The sequence below is a fragment of the Carassius carassius genome, chromosome 23 (assembly GCF_963082965.1).
Source record: "Carassius carassius chromosome 23, fCarCar2.1, whole genome shotgun sequence".
In the NCBI taxonomy this organism is placed as follows: domain Eukaryota; kingdom Metazoa; phylum Chordata; class Actinopteri; order Cypriniformes; family Cyprinidae; genus Carassius; species Carassius carassius.
The window spans coordinates 6,677,393-6,698,031 of record NC_081777.1 but is presented as its reverse complement, the minus strand read 5'-3'; positions in this window follow the sequence as shown (position 1 = coordinate 6,698,031).

Here is a 20,639-nt window from a genome sequence, read left to right as displayed (position 1 = left end):
TGGGCCTTTTTCACAATGGAGTCAATGTGAATGTCCCACTTCAGGTCCTGAGAGATAGTGGTGCCCAGGAACCTGAATGACTCCACTGCAGTCACAGTGCTGTTCATGATGGTGAGTGGGGGGAGTGCAGGGGGGTTTCTCCTGAAGTCCACAATCATCTCCACTGTTTTGAGTGTGTTAAGCTCCAGGTTGTTGAGAGTGCACCAGACAGCCAGCTCTTTAACCTCCTGTCAAGACTCGTCACCGTCCTGAATGAGGCCGATGAGTGTGGTGTCATCTGCAAACTTCAGGAGCTTGACAGAGGGGTCCTTAGATGTGCAGTCATTAGTGTACAGGGAGAAGAGCAGTGGGGAGAGAACGCAGGGGGGAGCTCCAATGTTTACTGCATCGTCCACAGACCTGTTTGCTCTGTAGGCAAACTGAAGAGGATCCAGCAAGGGTCCAGTGATGTCAACTCATTATGGAGCTGACAACTCATTATGGAGCTGCTGGACCTTCTCAGACCTGCGCTTGCAAGGCTAACGCGGCGGAATTTTGCTTAAGGCCCTGAAGTCCAGCTTCTTGCAATGCTAAGGTTTTTTTTTTTTTTTTTTTTTTTGCTACAGTGGGAGAGGGCTATGGCCTAATCAAGACCTCGGTGTGGAGGTGCGTCCACACTGTCACCAATGCCCTTCTGCGCCATGCCGGGGATTACATCCTGGTGGATGGCACACTAATCCCTATCGCCAATCCATCAGTGATTGATCAGGCCTACATCGCGCGAAAGGGATACGCAGCCATAAACGTGCAGGTTATAGTGGATCTATCATGTGATCTCTGACCTGGTGGCAAGGTCCAGCAAAACTTCAAGTTCCTCTGACGAGAAGCTTGTTTTTTTTTTGTTTTGTTTTTTACATTGCTTCCCCACCATATTCTTTTTTTTACCCTCTCTCTCTCGGTTCATTGTGAATAGGTTGCTTTTTATTGAAAACATTAACCAATGGCAATCAATACCGCATTAAACAGAAGTAACTGCAGCTGCTTGCCAATCAATTCTGATGGTAAAGTACCTTACCATTAATATAAAAGTGTATTACATAATTTTTAGAAGTCGTTAAACCCATGTCAAGAAGCGGTACAAGTGGCACAACGGGATAAGGAGGGTGGATGATTAGCGAGGGATACCCGGTTCATCTAACCGTCAGAACATATCGTGTGAACATATTACTGACCATTTGATAATTAAATTTATAGTCTATATTTTGCTGATAACTTAAAATATATTAAAATAAATGTTACTGGAATAATTTGAGGAATGATTCATTTGCATAGAACGTGTTGTCTTTCTTAATGCTGTATTGCACCTTCGCGTGAAGTGGAAAATCGATTCCTGAGCAATCGATGCCAACTAATTCAGCACCCTCACTTGGGACAGCCCTCTTGAAACGTCGGACGTAAGGGGCAGCGTGTTGAGAATCTTTCTAAGGGACATTTCAGGGAACACACTTAGGAACATAAACAACTTTGGTAAGATGTATCTTTCGAGGTCTTCTTAACACGCTAAGAGTGAGCGTTATCGGGGAACCGGGCCCTGAGGATTGGTATGATATGCTCAGATTTTCTGGTTCTAGTCAGAATCCTGGCAGCAGCATTCTGGATGAGCTGCAGCTGTCTAATGGTCTTTTTGGGAAGGCCGGTGAGGAGCCCATTACAGTAGTCCACCCTGCTGGTGATAAAGGCATGAACAAGTTTCTCCAATCTTGACTGGAAACAAAACATCTAATTCTTGCAATGTTTTTTAAATGATAGTATGCTGATTCAAGTTACTGCTTTTACATGACTACTGAAACTAAGGTCTGTCTCCAGAATCACACCAAGATTCCTGACTTGTTTTTTAGTTGTTTGACCCCTAGAGTCAAGGTATGCATTCACCTTGAAAACTTCATCTTTGTTTCCAAATGCAATGACTTCAGTTTTTTCCTTGTTTAACTGAAGAAAGTTCTGGCACATCCAACTATTAATTTCATCAATGCATTGGCAGAGGGAGTCAATGTGGCTGTATTCATTTGGAGATAAGGCTAAGTAAATCTGGGTATCATCAGTATTTGAGTACCATCCCAGAAAGCCCAACCCAGTTCCCTTTCAAGGGAACTTCGAACTGCGTCCTCTAGGGGTCGCTTTGGGGAACACCTCGTCGTGAGCCGTGTCTGAGCACATCATTTATCTTCTTCGTCTTCATTGACTGTTTTGTTTGAAGCGTGCATTCTGAGAGAACGACCACGGTAAGAGCGATCTTCCTCTGTTTATCATGGCATCCACTAGTAAGTGTACATCCGTGTCGGCGTTATTTGACACCTGATGGCATACACAGTCTTTGCGTCACTGGTTTGGGTGAAGAGCGCGCACGCGATGTCCTTGAGGGGGCGATCTGCGTGCACTGCGAGCGTTTTTCTATGAAAAAGCTCCCCTCTCGTCTGTCTCTTTTTTCAAGGAAAGAGGGACGGCCGTCTGATTCCCGTGGTTCAGGACCCGCCGCTGCTGAGGCACGGAGGAGAATGAGCTTGTGGGGATCACATTACATTACCATCTATGAGCTGCTCTATTACCATGTCACGAGAGCCCCTCCTTAGAACAGTATTTGAAATCCATGCTATGGTAAGTGTGCACGTGTAGTCTTTGCACACTTTCTGAAATCCACACTGTGGTAAGTTCGCACGCTAGTATTCTGCGTTCTTTCTAAAATCCTATATGGTGAGGGCTTCGCGCGGTTGCTTTGTGTCCTTTCTTGAGTTGGTAAAAGCCCCGTTCATCTTGGGCGCCACTCCACCTATGTATTCTCGGATACCTATCTAAACAGGGTGTTGCTACTAGAGAACTGTTGAGACAGCTCTTTCAGCAAGCTTATGCGTAGGCTAGCGGTAGCCCCTGTTTGTACCAAGACCTGGTACAAATGCTAAGTTCTTAGCCATATCCCTTTAAAGGAATCCTTCTTGATTCCAAGCCTTGAGCTCTACCCTGGGTCGAGGCCCTACAGGTTTGTAGCCTAGGCCTCTGGCCATAAGGGATAATGTCACGGACAGCCGTCTAAACGTTCCAGGGGCAACTCCCATGGAAATGGTAGAGTTGGTACTTAGTGTTTGCCATGGTTCTGGCCTGCACTCTCCTCAGCATGGCGGCGTGGGTATACTGTTCCCCATAGCGACCCCTAGAGGACGCAGTTCGAAATTCCCTTGAAAGGGAACGTCTCAGGTTACGAATGTAACCTTGGTTCCCTGAGTAGGGAACGAGACACTGCATCCTCTAGCTTCCTGAGCCATGCTTCGGACGCAAGCTTCAGACAAAGAAGTAAATGACATGCTTTTCGGGCGCTTATTTATAGTCGAGCCGGTAGTGACGTCAGAGGCTGTCGCCGGCCAACACGTTGGCGTTTTTTCATTGTATGCTTCAGACATGGGTCACAACGAGGTGTTCCCCATAGTGACCCCTAGAGGACGCAGTGTCTCGTTCCCTATTCAGGGAACCAAGGTTACATTCGTAACCTGAGACGTTTTCCAGTCTCTCTAGTAGTATGTTATGATCGACAGTGTCAAACGCAGCACTGAGATCTAGCAATACCAGCACTGATATTTTGGCAGTCACAATTTAAGCGAATGTCATTTATTATCTTAATGAGTGCTGTCTCTGTGCTGTGATGCGTTCGAAAACCATGTTTAAAATTGTCCAGGTATCCATTTGAGTTTAAGTATTTGTTCAGCTGATTAAAAACTACCTTTTATATAATTTTGCCTGTAAAAGGAAGATTAGATATTGGTCTAAAATTGCTCAAAATGGTGTTATCAAGATTGCTCTTTTTCAGGAGGGGCTTAACAACTGCAGTTTTTAAGGAGTTTCGAAATGTCCCAGAAAGAAGTGAGGCATTCACCACTTAAAAGATCTGCTTCTAAGCAGTTAAGCACACTTAGATGTTTAAATGATGTTTCAAAAAGAGAGAAAAAAAAGTATGCATTTTTTTATCTTATAAAACTACATGAGTTGACTATATAGTTAGTTAGTTAGTTAGGCAGTTAGATAAGTAGGGTTTATTTTAATTTAATTATTATGATTTATTTTTTTGAGTGCAAATTGATGGATGTCCTGCCTTATAATTGGATGAAGAAAAAAAAAACATAATTTAGTAGTTCTTTATATTTTTAGATGTTTCTCTAGTGTTTTGTTCAGTATCACAGAGAACCAGGTTCAAAATCCAATCTATTATGTAATTTTATTTATTTATTTTTGCAATAAATTGCACCTGGGCTTGAAAGCCAATGATCACTATGCATTTTCAGTGCACAAAAAAGGGAAGAGAGCTTTGACATTTTGATAATAACTCCTTTTTGTGTTCTACAGGAGGGAAAAAGTCACATTAATTTAAAGTGACAAGAGGGTGGGAAGATAATGACAGCATTTACAGTTTCACTGGACTTACCAAATTGGAATATATTTATATACAAACTGAATATTGTTTGTCTTTTGAAAGTTAGATGATAGATCCTGTTTAAAAATTATTTGTAAATGTAAGATTTTGTTATTGTACAGTTGGGTAAACTTAATCTAAAATTACCCTACACTGTTAAAAATATTCCGTAAAGTATACGGTAAAAAAACGGCAGCTGTGGTTGCCAGAATTATACCGTAAAAAAATACGGTAAAAACGGTTTTATACCGTAAAAACGGTTTTATACCGTAAAAAATACATTTACACTGTTGTAGGTTTAACGGTATTACTTTATATTTACAGTTTAATACCATAATTTAACTGATATAATATTAATATACAAACTTATTGAAGCACTGAAATCTGTTTTGTACCTTTGTATTACACTGGTAACCACCAAAAGCGGGTGGTGATGAGAGAGTCACGTGGTGAAACAAAGCCCATCACAAGCAGCTTTTAAATAATAAGATACATAGAAGGTGCATGGTGTCATTCACAGAAGCACTAAACAACATCATGGTGAGACTCATTAAACTGAAATATGCAATAAACATTAATTTAACAACATTTTATGTAACATACAAACCTAATAAACATAACAGATGAGAAAAAATTAAGAAGAAACATAGTTATTTAAAAGAAAAAACATCAAATTCAAACAAAATTTGAAATGCAACGCAGAGAATTCTGGGAACGTAAGTTTACGGTTTTTCCCTGTAAAGTTTACAGGAAATTAAGCATTTTCACAGTTTTTTACCGTTAAAATCACAGTCATTTTTTACAGTGTAGGTTAAGTAAACCTAAAGATAAACTGAAACCTCCAAAACAGGCTGAAAATATTGCCATCGAGGACTTTGTGTACACATGTAAATGTTGCTGAAGTGACATGTCTTTGTGAGAGTGTGGTGATGGAGCCCAGGGGCAGCAAGTGGAAGATTGCAGGTTTTAACTTCACATTGACCATGAATGAAGACAATTTTTGCCCTTGATCAACTCCATTGACTCTGTTAATCAAGGGGGACTGAACCTGTAATAAGTGTACTTTAAAGAAACTATCGTACAGCAGGGTGCCAGTGCTTGTGCCAGGAGTGCAACTGCCACATTGGTTCAGGGCTGCAAATAAATAAATAAATAAAACTGGCTCCATGGCCTCTTTAATTTCCACTTAAAATAAAATTGTATGTGAAATGATACCAGTGTGGATTGCTTTCTACTGCATGGATCTTGATGTAATTTAAACTGGAGCAGCATGCGATGAGAGAAATTCTGATTCAGATTACTTTGGATGTTGATATACGTTTTCAAAGCTTGTAAGACTTAAACAAAGAACATGATTGTGTACATAGTCAGTCATATCACTGGCTTTCTTTTCACTTGTTGGATCTTAGAGATGTTCTCATATATTTATTGATGAACATATTCAATATCACTTTGAATACTAGCATTTTCTAAATAACAGCTTACATACAGTGTGTACGCCATTATTTGCATCAAGTCATGAATGCCATACAGTAAATATGTATGGTTTTTCTTACATTGTAAACTTGCTTGGTAGCTCACCTTGTACTGAGTTAAACTTGTATCACAAAGAACTTGGATTAAAGCCATGTGAGATGCAAGTCACAATTGAAAATTTCATGTAATTTCAGTGCCAAACCAGCTAAAATGACATAGTCCTATCAGCAAATTTGTTTTCTATCGCACATTTGCTTTTGTGTGTATATATATATATATATATATGTATATATATATATATATATATATATATATATATATATATATATATATATATATATATATATATATATATATAGACTTTATATTTTACATATTAGGATTAAAATCATTTTCCAAAATTAAATTTCTTCTTCTGACCCTTGACCGTTTTTTGGGGGGATATGTCATTCATAATTGACATTGTCCCATTAGGGTGAATACATTTTGGCAAATTGTCTGAATCTTCACACACTCAAATGATTTTTCACTATCTGGAAATAAGTGAAAATGTTTCAAGAAACATTAAACATCTATATGAGCATGCAGGTTTTTTACTTTTTTTTTTTGTCTAAAATGTTTAAAACTTGACACAAATTTTGATGTAATTTCACTGCCTGAAAACCATGTCTTAGTGTTTCAAAAGCATTTAAACAACTTCCACATTGTGTTTCATCTTGGAATTTCAAACCAATTCTCATAGCACAAGTGAAAGTTAACAAGACTCTTCTTTTTCAGCTCACCCCACACATAAGCAGATGTTGACTTGTGCAGTCAACATGGGAGCATAGCTGTCTGTCTATCTATCTATCTGTCTATCTGTCTGTCTATTTATTATTTTTATTTGTATTTTGTATTTTTTCAAAAATGTCAGGCACACTATTTAAACTATAATCCAAAAATAGCCAAACAAATTATTACACTCAAGAAAAAAATTGACTGTGGAATTATCATAAAGCTATCATAAATCACTTTGGATGCAAACATTTGCTAAATGACAACTTACTTTGCACATCACTTTGCATCAAATCACAGGTAAAGTAATCAGACCCCTGGAGATTTTTGTTTAATTAAACATTTGAATGGAAAATCAATGCATAGGCCCATCTATTACTCAGAAATCAGAAATTCATCATTTATTTCAGTCGTCTGTTTTATGATTTCAGTCACTGTGACTTGCTCCAGCACTATGAACCTCATCAATTGCTTCTCAGAATATTGCTGAAATAAATTTCCATGGTCATCTTTGTCTTGTGCGGTAAAATAGCTGGGGGCAATTAAATACTCACTCAAGGGGGTAATGCATCTCTCCTGTTTAGACAGAGCGATCCTTTACCTCTGTCTCATGTAATTAGCAACAAATCACAGTCTCTTAGGGTTTTCCCATGTGCTGAAATCCACTTACTTTCTCATCAGATCTTTCAGACAGTAGAGTCGAGATGTAATCAAGGCTCTCATCTGCCACTGCTACCTGATTTTAACATCACAAAATGACTTTTCCAAGAACGAGTGTTAAACAGGCCTTGTGAGAATAGGCTGTTGGACTTGAGTACAGGTGGGCCAAATGGCACTAGATATGAAATATGACTTAATAGAATAGTTCACCCAAGAAATTATGGCAAAATGATCATCATTTACTCTCTCTCTCTCTCACGTGGTTTCAAACCTCTATGCTACTTTTTTTTTCCTTTAAAAATAAAAATAGAATTTTTGAAGAAACCCATGTCGCTCTTTTCCATAAAATAAGTTATTGTGAATGAGTGAACAGTGAATGCAGCTATCAATCAAAATAAAAAAGAGACATAAATGCTATATTCCAAAAGTGTTGATTTCTGCCTAACATGCTTTTTTTCTATAAAGAATGAGAATAATAAGGTCAATTTGACATGAGGGTGAGTAAATTATGACTTTTTTTCTTAGGTGAACCATTCCTTTTAGCTGTCTTAACTCAGCTGAATTAAATCAACCCATTTTACTTTCAAAATCTGACACATTTTGGAGTGTAAAATCAAGGAGAAAAAGTAAGAAAGAAAAGTAGGCCAGGGCATGATTCATCCATCTGAAATTGATTGGATCATAAAACGTGTTCTCTCTGACAAGTGGCTGGTTGGGAGAGGTTGAAAAGTAAAAGCAATCTAAAGCATTTATTAAGCATTACTTAATTTTTAGGAAAGAATATTAATGATTATTTATGGATTGTTACATATCTGGAATGCACATCTGGACAAAAATACTTATTATATTTGTTACAGACAATGATTTGTACATCTTTATTTTTCCAAATTATATATATATATATATATATATATATATATATATATATATATATATATATATATATATATATATATATATATACTGTATAGATATAAATTTTTTTTTCAAACCCAAACAGACACACACAGAAAAAAACGATTATACAACGTAAAAAGATCATTTATTATAAAGACCATATTTGAACAATATATGTTGATTGGCCACAAAAAAAAAAAAAAAAAAAAAATATATATATATATAAACTCAGGGGACATAAGATTTATTTATTTATTCAATAATTTATTTATTTATTATTTATAGCAGGACCTTTAAAATAGTATTCACGTCAAGTTCTAAAATAACTTCAACTCAAATCGATATTTCTTGTTTACATGAAATAAGACATAATGTAACAATAATAAGAGATACATTACAGTCAGCTGGTCATTGTCACAAAATACATCTTTTCAGAGTGATACAAGTGTGATGTAGTGATGATGACCGATTTACTGTGCATTTGATGCCAATGTGCACCAATAAGCACCAACAATTCACTGACTTGCATTGAAAAGTAAAAAGGGTCAGTTTACTTTAATAAAATATGTGACAAGTGTCATAGAAATATAGTGTTTACTTCACTTTTTTTACTGAAACTAACACTTCATATTATGATCACGTTCCACTACTTGGCATGTTTGGTTATAGTCTGTCGGCGGTGCAAAAAGCAGGCCCTTGCGTTTCCTCCTGTGATATGAAAACCGTGTGTCTCCTCACCTCTGAAGCACTGACATCTGTGGCTTACAGATGGTTTGTGATGATGTTGCAGATTACTGACTCGCTGCTTTGCTATGAAAGAGAACCAAAAGGAGCAAATTGTAAGTCCTTTCTGTTTGAATGAGCAGAGGGCCTTCTAGGGAGAGACTGATGTTAATTTATCTCCATTACCCACTCAGGGCAAGCCATCTGAGGTACACTGCTCTGCAATTGACTGCGACACTGCTGCATGTAGCGGTCTCAGAGGCGGTGAGGACTATCTGACTGAGCCTTTCAACCACATCCCTTCAATTCCACATTCATTTGCTGTGGTTAATTCAACAGTCTGATGTCACTTTAATCAGAGTTTTGCAAAGGTTACTGTTAGAACCTCATAGTCTGTGTATGTTGCATTCATTTGTTTTGTTTTTTTGATATAACATTCAAAGCAGAAAAATGTGAAAAGCCAATAAATAAGATTTCGGTTTGATTTTTTTGTTTTAAGTTCAGGGCTTTAAAATAAACAAGTGATTTGAAACAGAAACTTTCCGTTAGCCAAAGATCAAACCATGTCATCATTAGTTTTGTATTATTGTCTTCTTCTTTGCAGCTGTAAAACCAGCAAACAACATTCACTTCTTTAATGAATTTATACACGAGCTGGAATCATCATTGAGAAGACATAAACCTGGATTAGACATGTAATCTAAAACGGTTCTAAATAAAATTGTTGATAGATTTTGATGTGAGAGTACAACGGGGAATGGACATTTTCACTGTAGGAAGCATTATTATGGATTATGGACTAAAAACATCTAAATGGTGGATTTGTTTCTTGAAAACACACAGCCTTTCACTTCACAATACATTTATTGATGGACTGGAGTCATGTGGATTACTTGTGGATTATTGTGATATTTTTATCAGCTGTCAGACTCTCATTCACTGCAAATCTGTTTTGATGAGGAAACAAAAACATCTACATATTGGATGCCCTGAGAGTTATTATATGTGTATATGTATATATATATATATATATATATATATATATATATATATATATATATATATATATATATATATATATATATTTCTCATAATCCTAAAAGTTTATTTCCAGGTTTACATTATGAATCCCACATGAATCCCACATTTTAATTGTGGACTGTGTATATAGAAGCCCCCTTTTAGAATTACTGGAATTGAGCACATGATTTATACACTGCAAATATTTTCTGTTCAACTCAGCAGGTGCTTATTTGGACACTAGCTATTTTCAGTTGTTTGCCACAAAGTTCAGGACATGGATGCATTAGCCCTGCATGCATTTTAAAGTACAGGATGCAATTAATGGGTATACAAAGTTCAGCGTCTGAAATAATTGCACTCTTAGGTAGCAGCAAGCACTGCTCTTCACTAATTACACTGGTTTCTATTATTCTCCAATGAATTCAGCTAGGGTCCTAATAATAAATACAAAACATAAAATAAAAAATAATAATTAGATAAAGGTAATATGGGTATTGTGGGTGCATTAGCAATTAGACAATAGCATTGCACAGTACAGACTGTAGGCTACCAGAAACAGAATAATGCTTACATAATACTTAGAAAACTATGCACCATATAATGAAAAAATAAAACAATAATAATAAAAAAAAAATATGCACAGTTTTCATATGTGCAGTTATTGCAAATATAGTATACTGCACAGTGATTCACAGGTATTATCGCACAGGTGTATTCTTACCAAAAGTAAGAGGTGACAATGTGCATGTTAGAAACATTACCTTTTATGAATGAGATCAAGAGAAATGCAAATTATGATTGCAGTGCAGACTATTGATTAATAAAGACACAATACTATATTATGACATCAAAACGCTTTTATCCTAGTGCATGATTTGTAAACTAATGTAATTTAATTTTATATTTTTAATTTGTAATCACATAATTTACTTTACCAATGTAGTAAACTTGCTTGGTAGCTCACCTGCTACAGCATTGCTCATGATAAAGAGCTAAAAGTCTTTCAGCTCAAAGCAAGCAAAAACGGCATGGTGGAGTCATGTTTGTAACGTTTTCTACTGTTAACACTATTGGTTAGGTTTAGTGTAGTCTTAGCCTTCAGATTTTCAAAAGTATGCAAACTATGTAAAGTTTGAGTAAAGTCCACCTCAATAGAAATCACAGTCCGGGGGCACATAGACCAGATTGAATTTGATTCGATTTTCAAGCCCATATGAATTGCACTGACATTTTGCTAATGAGCAGAATGGGAGATGGAGTGAGAAGACTTCTGAAAAAAAAAAAAAAAAAAAAAACAAATCTGACTGCATGTTATCGCATGCAACAGAGACGAGGGACCAATAACTTCCCATCACCTGACAATGTTGCACTTGATAAGTGAGGCTGTATCCAGAGGTGAGGGATTGTGTAGTTTGTGTGTGTGTGTGTGTGTGTGTGTGTGTGTGTGTGTGTGTGTGTGAATGTGGTTGTAGAGGTTTAACCTACTGGTGTGTAGACCAGGGTTTTTTTTTTTCTTTCTTCAGACCACAGATGGCGTCAGCAGAATAAATGGCTTGGTCTGCCAGAAGCAGCTAGTGCTTTAGTTTGACACTCTGCGTTTATGTTGACTGTTGGGCGAGTGAGGATGTAGTTGTCTGACCCGACTCTTCCTCATTATGGATCTGTGATTGTTTGCACAGGAAAATGTCTGGAAGACAGTTTAAACACATGACTCAACCACAGCAGCAATATTCAAAGAGAACAATAAAATGTACAAAGGCCTTTGCAAATGTATGTGCGTAAATACGTTAATTTGTTTGTATATTTGTGCATGCCTGTCAGAGAACATCGGCATTCCAATGCTATCACGTTTTATCGTGCCATTTGCATTGCTTTGTTCGGCAAGCTTGTGTGGGTGTATGTACAATAAACTGCTCATGCATTCACAAACATATATCTAACTGATTTCTTACCCAGCCTTTTTACGGCAGGCAGACTTCTGCAGACTCATTGTAAGGTTTTAGTGCAGATGGCGAGGTGCATTATCATGCCAGGGAAATGCGAGCAATTGCTCTTTATTGCAGAGCAGATGCTGACTGCATGGAAGTGGTATATTGCTAACGGAATGGTAGATTGCCTCTTTTCATTGATGACAGCGGAAACATCTGCGGGACAGGGTATTTATGCAGGCGAGATCTGACATAAAATCACTCTGCCAGAGATAAGAGATTAAGGGCCTATTTGAAGCACGAACAGACGACAACAAAGTCTAATTACAGTTTGGATTAATCTGAGATTTCAAAAAGTAGAGAGTAAATCTACTAATTTGAAGGGACTTTTAAAGGGAAACCAAAGGCAAATTGACATGATCAGCAAGGCTCTGCATCAAAGCAGGTGTGACCTCTGTCATTCATCCATAACTCACGCTGCATTTATCTCTTAATAGCGGCTTTTGACCTATTGATCTGAGAGACACATGTACTATCCTCAATCAGTGAGTCTGGCTGGAACATTGAGTTTAAAAGATGCTGCTTTTTAAAATGATAGTTCACCCAAAAATGAAAAATTGGTGTCATTATTCACTCACCTTTAACCTGTATGGATTCCTTTCCTCTGTGGAATATAAAAGGAACGTTTTTGAAGAATTCTTCAGCATCCTGGTAACTAACGTATGTTTATTGAAAGTGAAATTGCATTTAAGCTAGCATGCTCTGAAATGACAAAAAAAATAATCAAAATCATTGTGCAGTAGTGCCAAAAAATGCCTCAATTAACCTTTGTGAATAAGAAAATGTATTACGGAAAAAATATCCTTTATACTTAAGTGCTAAATGATTGTAATGTTTTAGATATATTACACGATATATTTGATGTAATGTCTGTAATGGTGAAGCTGAAATGTAATAAATGTAAAATATATTAACTTTAAAGAACATTTTTGAATAACAACACTAGTTGAAATTATAATCATGTACTTCACATTTAAGTATGTTAGTCAACACATCAAAATAAGTGCACTTCTTTAAAGCTTGACAAAAATAATGAAAACATAAAATATATCAAATGTACTTTTACATGTCGTTTTACAAAAATACAAAGTGCACTATGTAAAGTTGTAATCTAATTACACTAAAGTGCCCTTTCATTTTAATAATACACAATCTGCAGTTATTGTACTTTTTAAATATACTTTAAAGAATTGCAGTACACATTCAAGTGCACATTGAATGCAATTAATTACACTTCTTTTTCACAAAAAAAAAGGGTTAGCATTTAGGGCTTTGTGTTTGAGCAGTCAATGAAAGATGCTCATGAAACCTGTGTGAAAATAGTCATTATTCATTCATGAATACATGCAGAAATCACAGTGTTATTTGAACAGTCAGTAACCATAAATAAAACAAAATTTGGCATGACAAAAGCAATGACTTGCGTTTCACTGAGTATGTCAAGAAGCACTCTGATGGATTCACAGAGTCAGTGATTTGGTAGATTGACAAAAATGTAAATGTTGAGTTTTTTTGTTAAAACATAAGGAATAAGTCTTTCCTACACTGGTTGTGTTGAATGTCTATTGTTACATGCCAGCAGTAAGGAAACACACAAAAAGCATAATTTAATTTGTCTTCTATTATTTAACGGCTGTATTTTAAATAAGACCTGGTTTGCAATCCCAAACTCTATTTATTTTCCCCCTCGTTGCCAATATTTAACACACTGCATATTAAAATGTAATTCACAATAAATAGTAAGTAATTAACAACTCAATTTTCCTCAAAGCAGTTTGATAGGATAGTACTCAAGCTAACAGTTAAAAGTATTTAAACAAAATACACTATGGCCATTTTCAATTAAGTGTTTCAGCAACTAAATAAAATAAAGCATTTTGCCTTTCAAATTTCCATATTTTATTCAGAAAACAACATAGATGACATATCAAATGTTTAAAATGAGAAAATGTAGCATTTTAAGGGAAAAAATAAGTTGGTTTTAAACTTCATGGCATCAACACATCTCAAAAAAGTTGGGACAAGGCCATGTTTACCACTGTGTGGCATCCCCTCTTCTTTTTATAACAGTCTGCAAACGTCTGGGGACTGAGGAGACAAGTTGCTCAAGTTTAGGAATAGGAATGTTGTCCCATTCTTGTCTAATACAGGCTTCTAATTGCTCAACTGTCTTAGGTCTTCTTTGTCACATCTTCCTCTTTATGATGCACCAAATGTTTTCTATGAGTAAAAGATCTGAACTGCAGGCTGGCCATTTCAGTACCGGGATCCTTCTTCTACGCAGCCATGATGTTGTAATTGATGCACTATGTGGTCTGGCATTGTCATGTTGGAAAATGCGAAGTCTTCCCTGAAAGAAGTCTGGATGGGAGCATATGTTGTTCTAGAACTTGGATTTACTTTTCAGCATTGATGGTGCCTTTCCAGATGTGTAAGCTGCTCATGCCACACGCACTCATGCAACCCATACCATCAGAGATGCAGGCTTCTGAACTGAGCGCTGATAACAACTTGGGTTGTCCTTGTCCTCTTTAGTCCAGATGACATGGCGTTCCAGTTTTCCAAAAAATATCTTCAAATTTTGATTCGTCTGACCACAGAACAGTTTTCCACTTTGCCACAGTCCATTTTAAATGAGCCTTTGCCCAGAAAAAAACACTTGCGCTTCTGGATCATGTTTAAATATGGCTATTTTAGGTACTTTTAGGCAGCAACGGCGAATGGCACGGTGGATTGTGTTCACCATCAATGTTTTCTGGAAGTAGCGGCCTTAAGCTCATCCAGAGTGTTGGGTCTTGCGTCTCTCAACTTTCTCTTCACAATATCCCACAGATTCTCTATGGGGTTCAGGTCAGGAGAGTTGGCAGGCCAATTGAGCACAGTAATACCATGGTCAGTAAACCATTTACCAGTGGTTTTGGCACTGTGAGCAGGTGCCAGGTCGTGCTGAAAAACGAAATCTTCATCTCCATAAAGCTTTTCAGCAGATGGAAGCATGAAGTGCTCCAAAATCTCCTGGTAACTAGCTGCATTGACCCTGCCCTTGATAAAACACAGTGGACCAACACCACCAGCTGACATGGCACCCCAGACCATCACTGACTGTGGGTACTTGACACTGGACTTCAGGCATTTTGGCATTTCCTTCTCCCCAGTCTTCCTCCAGACTCTGGCACCTTGATTTCCGAATGACATGCAAAATTTGCTTTCATCCGAAAAAAGTACTTTGGACCACTGAGCAACAGTCCAGTGCTGCTTCTCTGTAGCCCATTTCCTGCACACGCCTGTGCACGGTGGCTCTGGATGTTTCTACTTCAGACTCAGTCCACTGCTTCCGCAGGTCCCCCAAGGTCTGGAATCGGTCCTTCTCCACAATCTTCCTCAGGGTCCGGTCACCTCTTCTCGTTGTGCAGCGTTTTTTGCCACACTTTTTCCTTCCCACAGACTTCCCACTGAGGTGCCTTGATACAGCACTCTGGGAACAGTCTATTCATTCAGAAATTTCTTTCTGTGTCTTACCCTCTCGCTTGAGGGTGTCAATGATGGCCTTCTGGACAGCAGTCAGGTCGGCAGTCTTACCCATGATTGCGGTTTTGAGTAATGAACCAGGCTGGGAGTTTTTAAAAGCCTCAGGAATCTTTTGCAGGTGTTTAGAGTTAATTAGTTGATTCAGATGATTAGGTTAATAGCTCGTTTAGAGAACCTTTTCATGATATGCTAATTTTAGGAATTTTGGGTTTTCATGAGCTGTATGCCAAAATCATCAGTATTAAAACAATAAAAGACCTGAAATATTTCAGTTGGTGTGCAATGAATCTAAAATATATGAAAGTTTAATTTTTATCATTACATTATGGAAAATAATGAACTTTATCACAATATGCTAATTTTTTGAGAAGGACCTGTAGATGGTGATAGCTTCAAACTCTTTGCAAATATTTCTGATATTGCTCCACTATTTTTCGCCACAGCATTAGGGAAATTGGTGTTCCTCTGCCCATCTTGACTTCTGAGAGACTCTGCCACTCTGAGAGGCTCTTTTCATACCCAATCATGTTGCCAATTGACCTAATAGGTTGCAAATTGGTACTCCAGCTGTTCCTTATATGTACTGTACATTTAACTTTTCCAGCCTCTTATTGCTACCTGTCCCAACTTTTTTTGGAATGTTTAGCTCTCATGAAATGCAAAATGATCTAATATTTGGCATGACATTTCAAAATGTCTTACTTTCAACATTTGATATGATATCTATATCCTATTGTGAATAAAATTTTATGAGATCTGTAAATTATTTCATTCCTTTTTTACTCACAATTTGTACAGTGTCCCATATTTTTTGGAATCGGGTTTGTATTTAATTATTATATGAAACCATGACCTGCACTCACAAAAATAGTCTTCTTTTAATGTTTCACTTTACCTTCATTTTACCTTCCATTGTTATCCATTTTCAAACTATTTAATTGTGAAACTGTTATAAATATGGGATCCTCTATGATTCATGTTATAGCCATGGGTGCAATTATGTGTTAATTTATGTACTGGCAGAAGTGGAAATTTGTGTTATTTACAAATAGATATTGTTGAGCATTTGAATGGAATCTAAATGCATGTTTTTAGAGACTTAACATTGGCAAATGAATCATGATGTCAATATAATTAATGATTTAAAAGTGAGTGAAGAGACATAATTATTCAATGCACTGAAGAAGGCCTTGAACCGAAACGTTTGCTGGTGATAAATGTAAAATAAAACGTGAAAGTAAGACAAGATCATGATTTTTGCAATTAAATACAGACCTTTCTACTGACTTGGTTATGACAAGAGTTTAAAAAATTTGATTCAGGATGGAAGGGAAAGAGATATAAGAATGAAGAGAGACGTGGATTTTTGCAATATGTGATCCCATCACACTCTAGTCTTTCTCTCCATTGAGCAATCAGTGCTGTTAATAGACGACGCTGCTGCACTTTGAGTTCATCTAGAGGAACATTAGTCCATTCACCCCCCATTGCACATCCAATGATTGCAGATTATTATTTCCAGTGAGATTGCATTTTATCATTTAGTTACTCAGTTCTGGCACAAAACAGACTAATGCACTTTAATATGCAAAACTTTGTTGAGCCACGTTCTCATGTGCTTTTATTTATTTGAAAATAAGCCGGGGCAGAGGCAAACTAGATGTTGTAAATACTGGAACTAAGAATTTGAGTAAATTAACTCAATAATGAAAATTCACAACAAGTGATAGTATCCAACTTTGTTGGGGTTAACTAAGTCAACTAATAACAATTGGTCTTAACCACTTCATGAAGGTTTTCCAAGTAGACTTCAGTCAGATTTGCAATTACAATGGTATAGTTTTCACAAATTTTCTGCTCCCAGCATGCTTTGGGTGACAGAGATGGACAAAGAGTATGAACTGGCCGAGGACAAATACTGACTCATCACTATCCCCAGTGGGTAACCGTAAAACTCCCAATACATTTATCAATATATGTATACAAAATTTTGTCTGATGTAATAATTTATATTTATACTACTGTAACAACATTTGTAGAATGGGATGAAGGAGGTGGGAACTGGTGGAAAATAAAAAATAATTCTCGGTCTGGTTCTCAGACACACTGCCGCTTGGTCCTCAACCAGCTGAGAGGCTTTCTTGGCTCTCAACGAAGGCAGATGCATTTCTCTCCCTCTCCTCCCCTTTCCTTCCCTGCTTGCTCTCTCGTCTCGTCTCGTCTATTGTCTAATACTTCTGAGAGACTCTTTCTGCACTGCTCTCCAAACTGAAAATCATGATGCTCTCCAGGCCTTCAAATACACAAACTCTTACATACACACACACAAACACACACACACACACACACACAAATACGTACATATATACAGATATGCATTCACCCCCCCACCCCCCATCCCTCGCCTTCGCCACTTTGTACAGCCATTCTGACAAACGGGTCTGTGACCATAAGTATAACTCGTTTGAAGTAATGGTGCTTCATTTAACATTATCCAGAGAAGCAAATGTTAATGATAAATCCCCTGTTATGTTTCTACTGGCTACTGTATACAGGCCACCAGGGCACCATACAGACTTTATTAAAGAGTTTGGTGATTTTACATCTGAGTTAGTTCTGGCTGCAAAGTTTTAATAGTTGGTGATTTTAATATCCATGTTGATAATGAAAAAGATGCATTGGGATCAGCATTTATAGACATTGTGAACTCTATTGGTGTTAGACAACACGTTTCAGGACCTACTCATTGTCGAAATCATACTCTAGATTTAATACTGTCACATGGAATTGATGTTGATAGTGTTAAAATTATTCACCCAAGTGATGATATCTCAGATCATTATTTAGTTCTGTGCAAACTTCATATAGCCAAAATTGTAAATTCTACTTCTTGTTACAAGTATGGAAGAACCATCACTTCTACCACAAAAGACTGCTTTTTAAGTTATCTTCCTGATGTATCCAAATTCCTTAGCATATCCAAAACCTCAGAACAACTTGATGATGTAACAAAAACTATGGACTCTCTCTTTTCTAGCACTTTAAATAAAGTTGCTCCTTTACGCTTAAGGAAGGTTAAGGAAAACAGTTTGACACCATGGTATAATGAGCATACTCGCACCCTAAAGAGAGCAGCCCGAAAAATGGAGCGCAGCTGGAGGAAAACAAAACTAGAGGTATTTCGTATTGCTTGGCGGGAAAGTAACATATCCTACAGAAAAGCATTAAAAACTGCTAGATCCGATTACTTTTCTTCTCTTTTAGAAGAAAACAAACATAACCCCAGGTATTTATTCAATACAGTGGCTAAATTAACGAAAAATAAAGCCTCAACAAGTGTTGACATTTCCCAACACCACAGCAGTAAATACTTTATGGACTACTTTACTTCTAAAATCGATACTATTAGAGATAAAATTGCAACCATTCAGCCGTCAGCTACAGTATCACATCAGACAGTGCACTATAGACCCCCTGAGGAACAGTTCCACTCATTCTCTACCATAGGAGAGGAAGAATTGTATAAACTTTTTTAAATCATCTAAACCAACAACATGTATGTTAGACCATATACCATCTAAGCTCCTAAAAGGGGTGCTTCCAGAAGTCATAGATCCTCTTCTGACTATTATTAATTCCTCATTGTCATTAGGATATGTCCCCAAAACCTTCAAACTGGGTGTTATTAAGCCTCTCATCAAAAAACCACAACTTGACCCCAAAGAACTAGTTAATTATAGACCAATCTCGAATCTCCCTTTTCTGTCCAAGATACTAGAAAAGGTGGTATCCTCACAATTATACTCCTTCTTAGAGAAAAATGGTATATGTGAGGATTTCCAGTCAGGATTTAGACCGTATCATAGTACTGAGACTGCTCTCCTTAGAGTTACAAATTATCTGCTCTTATCATCTGATCGTGGGTGTATCTCTCTATTAGTTTTATTGGATCTTAGTGCTGCGTTTGACACAATTGACCACAACATTCTTTTGCATAGACTTGAACACTTTGTTGGCATCAGTGGAAGTGCATTAGCATGGTTTAAATCGTACTTATATGACCGCCATCAGTTCGTAGCAGTGAATGAAGATGTATCCTATCGATCACAAGTGCAGTATGGAGTACCTCAAGGCTCAGTACTAGGGCCGCTACTCTTCACGCTTTATATGTTACCCTTGGGAGATATCATCAGGAAACATGGTGTTAGCTTTTACTGTTATGCTGATGATACTCAGCTCTATATTTCTGCGCGGCCCAGTGAAACACACCAATTTGAAAAACTAATGGAATGCAAAGTCAATATAAAAAACTGGATGACGAGTAATTTCTTACTGCTAAATTCTGAAAAAAACATTAACAACAGAGGTGTTAATTATAGGACCTAAAAACTCCGCTTGTAATAACCTCGAACACTGTCTAAGACTTGATGGTTGCTCTGTCAATTCTTCGTCATCAGTTAGGAACCTAGGTGTGCTATTTGATCGCAATCTTTCCTTAGAAAGCCACGTTTCTAGCATTTGTAAAACTGCATTTTTCCATCTCAAAAATATATCTAAATTATGGCCTTTGCTCTCAATGTCAAATGCAGAAATGTTAATCCATGCATTTATGACCTCAAGGTTAGATTATTGTAATGCTTTATTGGGTGGTTGTTCTGCATGCTTAGTAAACAAACTACAGCTAGTCCAAAATGCAGCAGCAAGAGTTCTTACTAGAACCAGGAAATATGACCATATTAGCCCGGTCCTGTCAACACTGCACTGGCTCCCTATCAAACATTGTATAGATTTTACGTTCTCAAAACTCAGGCAATTTGATAATACCTAAAATATCATAATCAACTGCGGGCGGCAGATCCTTTTCCTATTTGGCGCCTAAACTCTGGAATAACCTACCTAACATTGTTCGGGAGGCAGACACACTCTTGCAGTTTAAATCTAGATTAAAGACCCATCTCTTTAACCTGGCATACACATAACATACTAATATGCTTTTAATATCTAAATCCGTTAAAGGATTTTTAGGCTGCATTAATTAGGTAAACCGGAATCGGAAACACTTCCCATAACACCCTATGTACTTGCTACATTATTAGAAGAATGGCATCTACGCTAATATTTGTCTGTTTCTCTCT